The sequence below is a fragment of the Amblyomma mixtum genome, chromosome 3 (assembly GCF_055824585.1).
Source record: "Amblyomma mixtum isolate Tamu chromosome 3, ASM5582458v1, whole genome shotgun sequence".
Lineage (NCBI taxonomy): Eukaryota > Metazoa > Arthropoda > Arachnida > Ixodida > Ixodidae > Amblyomma > Amblyomma mixtum.
In genome coordinates, this window is record NC_143014.1 from 195969116 (window position 1) to 195979290 (window position 10175).

Below are 10175 nucleotides of genomic sequence, written 5' to 3' on the forward strand. Positions count from 1 at the left end.
ACTGTGTGAAGTGCCCATGACGCTTTTGCGATGCAGAATCCCCCACCTAAACTTGTACTTATGGAGATGCGAGTTCGCTTACGACAAACCTTTGTACCTCATGCAGCGAAGTTGAAACAACAGACCATTTTCTCCTCTCTTGCTGGCTGTTCGCATTTCAGAGAAAACAGTATTTGGAGGTCTCTCTGTCGAGGTTGGACTACCTTTGTCTCAGCTCTTCTCTCGTTTGGTGCGAGCGCCACGGGATTCTCGTTGAGCACTATTTGCGGCTACCTTCATGACTATATTATTGCAACTGGTCGATTACCCTGTTAACTCCATACAAAAATTCCACCGCATGTCCAAAAAGTGTATTTTGTTTTGATTCCTGATGTTTCTAATTTATTTATTTTTTAAAATTTCTGCAATTAATATATTTTTCTAGTTTAGTCATTCTATTATTCTACTCAGTTTTCTTTATCGCACATATACTCCCTTGGCATTCACCACCATACCTTGGCCAATCTCCCCGCGTGGGTATGTGCCATGTTTACTGAGGAGAAGAAGAAGAGGAAGAATGTGCAAGAATGTGAGCGTTCTGTCTAGCGCGTGCTGGTGTTCTGGTCACGCGGGTTGCTAAACACCAAAAGTGATGAACTAAGTCGAGCGCATTGTGCAGCCAAAAATAGTGGCTGATCACGGAAGCTCAAGACTCGAGTGGCAGCTACCGCAATCTTCGAGCCATCTTAGGATGCGCTAAACATTTCTCTTATTCGAATTCAAAATAGCGGCAAAGTTGTCGTCAAAACCAACGTGGCTTTACACGGCTACGTGCCAAAGCTAGGAAGTGGGCCATGCGACACTGATTCCAAAGAAAAGCGGGCGGCCGCCTTCTTAAAAATTCACATATCCTGACACAGACCCATAGAGTAAGGCTAGTAGCACCTGTGACTCGAACCAGAAATGCGCCACGCCTTGTAAATCATTTCATACTCGCACCTGCTGTAGGACGAGATACACTGCATTTTCTTTTTTACCTTTATTGACACAGCACACGGAAGTTACAAAAAGCACACACAAAAGCGTAACTGTTCACTCAAGAAATGAAGGTGTGCTGGTAAACGTGAAAAAATAGAAACCAAAGAACAAGTGGGCACAAAAAGATAGAAAGCAAAAAAAAAATGGGCTTGTAAAGATAGAAAGAAAAAGAAGTGAGCTCAAAAAGATAAAAGCAAAATAAAAAGCGAAAAGATCGAAAACAAAATAAAAAGCAGAAATAGAAAAGTTAATACGCTGTGAAGGAGCCTTGCAGCATTGTCCTCTCAATTGTAGGCTCACTCCTCACAGCCGCTATTCATGTCAACACAACCCGAGTACTGGAGTCGCTCTAATCAGTCAGTAAAGTTCCTCTCTCTCTCGCCATGTGTGTCACTGCACATCCCTGATCGCGGTTCCACACGATCCCGTAATCCTGGCACTCAATAGTGTCCAAGGTCATAGAAAAAAAAATGAAAATCTCTCTCTCTCTCGTTGCCAGGCGCACTAGGCGCAGTCCGTGCTCAATCTCTCTCTCTCTCGTTACCAGGTGCACTAGGCGGAGTTCGAAAAATGTTCCACTCCGCCAGAATGAAAACCCGCCGCCCCATTCCATCGATGATGATGATAGACTCGTTCTGGTTCTGGCAGCTCCGCTGAAGCCGCTCTGCGCTGCATTCCGTCGATGATGAGAAATAAACCTTGGTTTGGGTAGTCTCGCTGAAACCGCTCTGCGTGGCATTAGACCTGTCTGCGGAGTGCACAGTCGCAGCACCTTTACCGGCAGCTGCGGCCTCTCTCCCCACTCGCCACCACCATGAACCACCACGGGGCATCCGGCTCGCGGCTGCCTGCTTGACTTCTGGTAACTTCTGCATTGCCGCCGTAGAGAAGGCCTCGATGGTAGCCAGGCTTACGGAGAAGTCGCTTCTGCCTTTTCCTCCTGCACACCCGTCTGCTCACGCCCGAGGACGCTAGCACCAGGGCCGTCGTGGTCGCGACGAGCGGGCGTCGGCAGGCGCTTGGGGGAGAGCGCTGCCGCCGCTCTGCTAGTCCGCAAACCTGGTCCTCTGGATGCGGGGTGGCTGCGTTCTTCCTCGTCGTCACGCTTACGCCTCCTGGTGTTGGCGCCCGGAGGAGGCGAAGACCGGCATGCGCCGTCCAGGACGAGCGCGATGGTCGCCTGCAGGCTCTCGATGGGGTTGACCTGCGCCTCGGTCTTCAGCGTGCCCTTCTCGCCGATGCCGGGGACCCGAGGCGCGCCGCGGCGCCATGGCGCCGGGCCGAACGGCAGCTGCAGCAGCAGGTGCGACCGTCACCACCACCACCCAGGCTTGGAATGCCGCGTCAGCGTTCCGGGCCTGCAGGGGTTAGGCGGTGCGCGGGCCCTCCAGCTGCTCCAGCTTCGTCGTCGTCGTCGCCTCCTCTGGTGCTGGCGATGAAGGACCAAGAACGGCATTTTCACGTTTCGAAGGTCGCTGTGCCACGCTGAGTGGCTTTAATTATTCCTTACGAATCACCAAAGCTGTGGAGAGCATAATGCAATGACCGCATACTGGTCGGGCAGGCGCTACTTTTCAGCTCGTAGATTTTTTTTTTTTTTTTTTCACAGATGCCAGCGCCGCGTACTGGCAGAAGTTATCGCCGAGCGGAGTAATACTCACTTCGTTTTTCTCGTCTACGTTCCGGGAAGACTTGAGAAAAATGACACGTGTCCGTGCACGATTGGTCCCAACCTCTTCGTTTCTTCTGCATTGATTCAGACAGGTATTATTATTGCTTGTACGAGACCTTTGGCTCAAAACACCTACGCGGAAGGTTTGCATGGAAGATTTGAAAATATTCCAAGAAAAGCAATTTCTTTCTTTGTGTTCGAGGCGGCCCCTCCCAAAACACTCGCAGAGGTGTGAAGAATTCCATGCTCAGAACTTTACACGGCCTCTTAGACTTCGTCCTGCTTGGTTCTCACATATATGGTACACAAAACGCGACGCTTAGGAACATGGGAACAGCTATAGTCTAGCCTCCATTCTTATGTGTTACGTTGTGTTATCTGTGCTAAACGTATACCACTACAAACAGCACAGAGCGGCGTGATTTCGCTATCAGCCAGTCGATGTACCCACAACGAAGGCGAGTTTGATCCTAACTTTCAGATGCAACAAATTTTGTAGAAATCGCTTCAGCGGTTGCAGAAGAAAATGTATTTCGCTGTTTTGATTTCTTTAGGCATGGTAGCCCGAGCTAGACTTATTCGTCTCGAAGACGGTTCGTGAACATGTACCAGGTATCGCATCCTGAAAACCTCGACATAGATGCTGAGCAAGTGGAAGAGAAAGTAAGTCCTTGAAACAGCAGTCAGAATGCGGACATACGCAACAGCGGCATGATTGCCCTCGAAGACGAAGAAAGAGGGGATAGAACAAGACAACATGCAGTGTTCAGGCTGCGCTGCGGCTGTTACACTATGCTAGAAAAACTGTCGCCGAGGCAATATTTATTTCTACAGGTATCTAAGAAGCTTTAGACAGACATCGGCGTGCAGGACTACGGGTTGGGGGCGCTTCGATGCGTAGCACACTCCTCGAGACCTGCCAGTGAAATTCAACATGAAATGAGGTTACTCCGGTGCTTTTTGAATACCGTTCCCCTGTGCCCTCTGCGGTGACGTTTCTTGCAAGAACATGAGCTACGCGTTAATAAAGCAATTTTTATTCAACTAATCACTAATGCTCTTTTGTGAGCACGATCCCAAGAAGCGAGACGACGACAACGAGGAAAAAGTTGCAGCCAACCGATAATGTACATACACCTGTCATTTGCTCAGTGTTCCTCCGCTACGCTGAGCTGACATCCTGTCAGTGAATGAAGATGAAACATAAAAAAAATTGCCGACGATTACGTTACTTCCAAATACAAAATTAGAGCGCAGCTCATCAGCTGTTCCAGCTTTTCGATAGATTGAGGCAAAAAATTCGAGCAAGACATGTACGTACAATTACAGATAACTTGTATTTTGCACACATATTCCTTCTTCAAGAAACACTGCACTAACAGTTCTTGATTGTCATGAAGGAAGGTTTGAAGAAATAGAGATAGATGGATATTTGCTCGACTTGCTGCACCAATGCCTGGATCTCAAAGACCAGGTTTGCGCAAGTATTTCGCGAGGTTGTCACAGCTGTGGGAGCCGTGACGAGCAAGAGGAACGGGATGTGCTCCCGTATAAGTGGTAAGTAATTCCCACTTGCTTTATATCTACATTAAAGTCCCCACCCACCCTGCCACCCTGGCAGGTGGCAGCGTTTCTGGCACAACGTTATCAATTCCAAAGCATGTAGCGCACATCTGTCACTACTGCCACGTAGCTTAAAGCATGATTGAGGTGTCAACCGTAACAAGAGGGCAGTTATGCGCCTTCCCTCTGGTTCAGACGTCCACCGTGATGTGTGATACAGATACTGTGCATTTCCTTTCCTCAAAAACCAATTTACAAATTTTACCCTCTGCTTTCCATGCCCCCGCTCTATTAGTTTCGCAGCTGTGCGAGACAGATGCTGCGCATTTCCTTTCCTCAAAAAAATTCCGAAGATACTTTGGAAATTTTAAAGTCTGCTTGGCGAAAGCCTTGTGCTCAACCCACTGCCGCTTCCCCGAACCGCTTGGCGCGGAATCACTGGGCCGCTTCGGAGCCATGCATCTCACTTACTCGACTGCAACGAGACGCCTGGGGAAGGAGCGGCGGTGCAGCTGCCACCGCCGTCTTTAATTTATCGCTTAATGTCAGCAAGTGTGGCGTGCTGGTATTTCCTCCAGACACCCGTTTGTACACCTCGCTAGTCTACCGCTCCACCCCAATTCCGCAGGTGGAGTCGGTTAAATACCAAGGTGTTACTTACGACCCAAGTTTGGACTGGCGCCAGCATATTACGAATAATGTTATTAAAGGGAACGTTCTCTGGACCGGTTAACACGAGTCGGCAATAAAAACTTTGGCATGCGTCGCGACACCTTACTATGTCTCTACAAGGCTGAGACCAATGAGACCAATTCTAGAATTCGGTTGCGTCCTGTTCTCTGGTAGCGCAAACTACAAGCTGCAGCCCTTAGCCGTACTGGAAAGGAGTGCCCTACGGCTATGCCTCGGGCTCCCAAAATCAGCTTCAAATCCTTTCCTTTATCTGGAAGCCCGTATTCCCGATCTATATTCCCGCTTCCAACCACTCACGGTGCGTACTTTCCTCATGTCCTTTGACCCGACCTCCGATGTTAATACTCCCATTTTATTGCGAAAGCAATACTGCTTGCACGAGGCCGGTAGCTAGCAAGCGCGGCCTAACTCCTGCTCCTGCCACGCGCGGCGCGCTTAGCAGTCTGACGTCATAGCTGCAAGAGCGGGGCTCTAACTTGCGCCGTCGCGTAGCGAGGCCGCAGCTACCAAGCGCGGCCTAACTCCCGCTCCTGCCGCTCGCGGCGCGCTTAGCGGTCGGTTCGGGTGTCCACCGAGATGACAGAGAATTACTGCGCCATTTTCTTTCCTAAAAAAGCGGTGCGTTCAAAGAGCAAGGCATGGCGCAGTAATTCTCTGTAATCTCGGTGGACACGCGAACCACAGGAAGGGAGGAACGCCACCACCCGTTAGGCGCGACGCCTTGCCCTTTGAACGCAAAGCTTTTTGAGGAAATGAAATTCTCTGTCATCTCGGTGGACCCCCGAACCGCCCCGTACAGGAAGGGAGGAAGTGGGCGTCAAAGAAGAGGGAAGCTTCTGCACAATCATCCGTTAGCGCCAGCCGCTCATTTTGGCGACCGAGGCACGCATAAATCTCCCAGCACGGGGAGGGGGGGGGGGGGGGGGGGGGCTCATGTGGCGAGTATAATGCCATGTAAAACAAATGGGCAAAACTTTCATAAATAAGCTTTACTAAGAGCACTACCAAGACACACCACCAGACTAACCAGGCGCAGCCAGGGCTATTGCTTTCGCAACTTACTGGGCTTAACCAAGCTAAGCCTCTGCCAAATTTTTTCTTCGTGGGCTCAAATCTTTCACTCTGCAGAACGGCGTCCTATACAAGCGCAACTTTGAGAGCAACCCCGCAACATTTCTGCTCGTATCCCGTCCCAGTTGCGATCTGATATCTTGAGCGCTTGCCACGACGAACCATCTGCCGGCCACCTGGGGGTCAGTCGTACCTTAGTGAGGATTCGGCAGAGGTACTACTGGCCCAAATTACTTCCATCAGTGCGGACATACGTCAAAACATGTCGCGACTGCCAGCGCCGTAAGTCTCCTCCCTTCAAACCCGCAGGATTTCGTCATCCCATAGCGCCTCTGAAGACGCCTTTCCAACAAGTGAGAATGGACCTATTAGGCCCTTTCCCGAGGTCATCCACTGGAAAACGTTGGATTGCTGTCACGACGGATTATTTGACGCGGTACGCTGAGACAACGGCGCTTGCAAACGGAACTGCTGTCGAAGTAGCTACGTTTTTTGCACACAACATCGTTTTGCGTCATGGCGCTCCTGCGGTTATCATTACTGACTGTGGAGCTGCTTTTACGGCCCGCTTGACTCAGGCAGTCCTAGATCTGACCCACGCCAGCCATAGGCGTACAACAGCGTACCACCCACAGACAAATGGTTTGGTGGAGCGCCTTAACAGAACTTTGGCCGACATGCTCTCCATGTATGTGGATGTGGAGCATAAAACATGGGACCAAATTCTCCCATACGTAACGTTCGCTTACAATACGGCCCTGCAGGAGACAACGCGGCTTGTCCAGCTTGTCTTCGGTCGTGTTATTACTTCTTTGGATGCCATGTTGCCCGTCGACTCTCAGTGTGACCTAGAGCCAGATCTTGACGTCGCAGCTTTTCTTCATCGGGCTGAAGAAGCACGTCAACTGGCCAGGCAGCGAATACACCATCAACAGCACGTCGACGCTGACCGCTACAATCTCGGACGGCGATTTGTTACGTACGAACCAGGCGACCATGTGTGGGTTTGGACACCAGTTCGTCGCCGTGGGTTGTCCGAAAAATTACTGCGCCGATACTTCGGACCTTACAGAGTTCTCCGCCGCATTAGCGACGTGACGTACGAAGTTTCAGCGGCAACCCCAGGCCGCCCATCGCGCAGACCACCGCATCCGGATGTTGTGCACGTCGTTCGTATGAAGCCGTGCCACGACCGTCCTGCTGATTGTATTTGACGCTGAGTGCCGCCGGTTCTGTGTCGTGATAGCTGTGTTTAACTTTCTGTGTCTAACCCATTTTCCCCTCTGTGAAAGCGGCCCGCATCGAGGCGATGCTGCAGAGGAGGGAGCAATGATACAGCTAAGAAGTGGACGAAGAAGAAGTGTTCGCCATCTCGCTGGTGAGGAGGAAGAGGTGGTTCGTCTTCTGGCTTGTGACCGCTCAGCAGTCTCAGTCTGGAACAGTTCTGCGTCCCGAACTGTGTGGCTATATATATATATATATATATATATATATATATATGGCAACCTTGATGCCGGGTTCTCACACAGCTTCCACCCTCGCCGGTCGATGACGTTCTACGTCACATCAGCGGTAACTCAAGACGTGCTACGTCCGCCGCTTAAGAACGTGGGTGGCGCTGGTGAACACTCCCAAGGTTAGGTTATTTGTAAACATAAATACCCCCGAAAGCAGAAGGTTTGACAGCCGTCGCCGTAGCTCAGCGGTAGAGCACCGGACGCGTAATTCGGAGGTCGTGGGTTCGGATCCCACCGGCGGCATGTGATTATTTTTTCTTCTGCTTTTCTAATCAATTAGCTTTACGCGATAACATATTCAGTAATATAAATTGATCAACACCACAAAATAAATAAATGAAATTAAAAAAATCCCCTGTGCCCCTTCGTTTCTGTGGCTGTTGGCTTTTCTTATATATATATATATATATATATATATATATATATATATATATATATATATATATATATATATATATATGTATATATATATATATATATTGCAAGGATAAAGAAGATGCGTCCGATGATCTGAAAAGACGAAGACGAGGTGGCAGTGCTCTCGCGAGTTTTTGCCAGCGCTACGCTTGTGTGCGCTTCGCCGACTGATCCCGGACTGCTGCCGTTGCCGTTCCCGTCGCCCCAGTACCTCGTGATAAACCCCCGTTACATTTGGTGGAGGTGCAGGGTATCGATCCCAGTACCTCTCGCAATATATATATCGGTTACGCTAGGGTCTGTGGGCTTACAAATTTAGGCTATTTTGATGAGCTACGTGCACTAAAGAGGTTGCTGTGCCACCAAGGTTCTCGAAAACGCATGTATTTTGGCGCGATGTAGCCAGAATTTATTGGGCCATACCCCTGAGGGAAACTGCGTTTTCGATATTTTAAAAGCTGATATGGCTATTAATTACGATGGGCTACACGCCTATTAATTAAGGAGCCTAACAGTAATAGTTCAAAAGCTAACGATTCAAAATTAGTTAACCAGCCTACTAGTGAGCACGTCTTAGCTACTCTGATGTACTGCACCGCTGACAATGCGGTGCAATACAAAAATCGTTATAACTCCGAAATCCTATTTTTAAAAATTGTGTAAAGCCTCAGGTGAAACCCTGCGTGTGTGTGTACACACGCACGCACGCGCACGCAAGCATACGCACGCACGCACGCATGCGCGAGAAATACGAGTATAAGTTACGTTAGTGCCTGTTTTGCCGTCATCTCATAACTCTGGCGCACCGTGTTCGACCAGATGTGGTGGAATTACGATCAAGAAGACATTCGCTGTAATACTTTGAAACGAAAGCAGAGATAAAAACGTTTCCATTAAAAAAATAAACTTTGTCACAGCCAGCATAGCAAGCCAACAGGCTAGCCGAGGTGAAATATAGATCCATTGGTTGGTTGGTTTATGGGGTTTAACGTCCCAAAGCGACTAAGGCTATGAGAGACGCCGTAGTGGAGGGCTCCGGAAATTTCGACCACCTGGGGTTCTTTAACGTGCACTGACATCGCACAGTACACGGGCCTCGAATTTCTCCTCCAAAGAAATTCAGCCGCCGCGGCCGGGATCGAACCCGCGTCTTTCAGGCCAGCAGCCGAGCACCATAGCCACTGAGCCACCGCGGCGGCTCTATAGATCCATTCCGTTTATTCGTTGTATGGTTGCATAATAACACTGTCAACTGCGTGTTTCGGTGAGGCAGCGCTGCAGGACAACACAAGCAGACGCTTTGATTGACTGAAAATATTTATTGTAAATCACAAAAGTATACATCGGATTGCAGGGTTGGGTCATTGTCCAGGATTCCATTGTATCTTGCAGCCTTCTCGACCACTTCGGCCAGCTAAAGGCCGTTTGCTGAGGTTAGAGCAGGCCATAAGATACTTCCGCTGCTCTAGAGAAATGCATATACGTTTTCCTAGATCCGACTTGCCCTCACATTCCCACGTAATGTGGTCTAGGGAAGCATGCAAGTGTCCGCACCATGCCAGTCGTCCCTGTACATATAGTAGGATTCAAGTAAAAAAAAAACAGCAGTTGCTAACACTGGATCGCAGTCCGCACGGCAGCCTGTATTACTCCGCTGGCCAATCGCAACAGTAAACGAAATCAGTTTTTTTAATGTTTGACAATATCAAATAATATAAGTTTCAAAATTCTAGTTCATAATTTTTTTCTCTTGATAAGCTTCGTGTTTTGGGTTACAAGAAACGTTTAAGCAGCGGTCTACATTTTCGTCGTAGAGGAATTATATGCGCGGAGGCTCAATGTCTGCGGAGCTTCACTGCAGGCTTAAGTTGTAACCGACTATAGTCGGATATATGCGGTTATATAAAGTCGGTTTGGTTAAACCCCCATTAGAATTTTTCGCCAGTCCTGGGATTGCTTTTGGTCTAGGTCCATGTGTGGAGGAGCATAACAGCACCTAAGGGTAATATGATGTTCTAGGCAATCAGCAAAGATCGATGTGCATCCGGGGGCTGTGGGTAGCGTGGGTGTCGCTCGCTTGGCGTAAGATCGGACTAGCCTATTTGCTCCTTCGTTTCCGGGTGATCCTTCATGCCCCAGCATCCAATAAATGCTTGCCGGGGTGGATTTAGATTTGCTGTTTTCATCAGAATTCTGACGACGTTCAAGTCAGGCCTGCCGTTCAT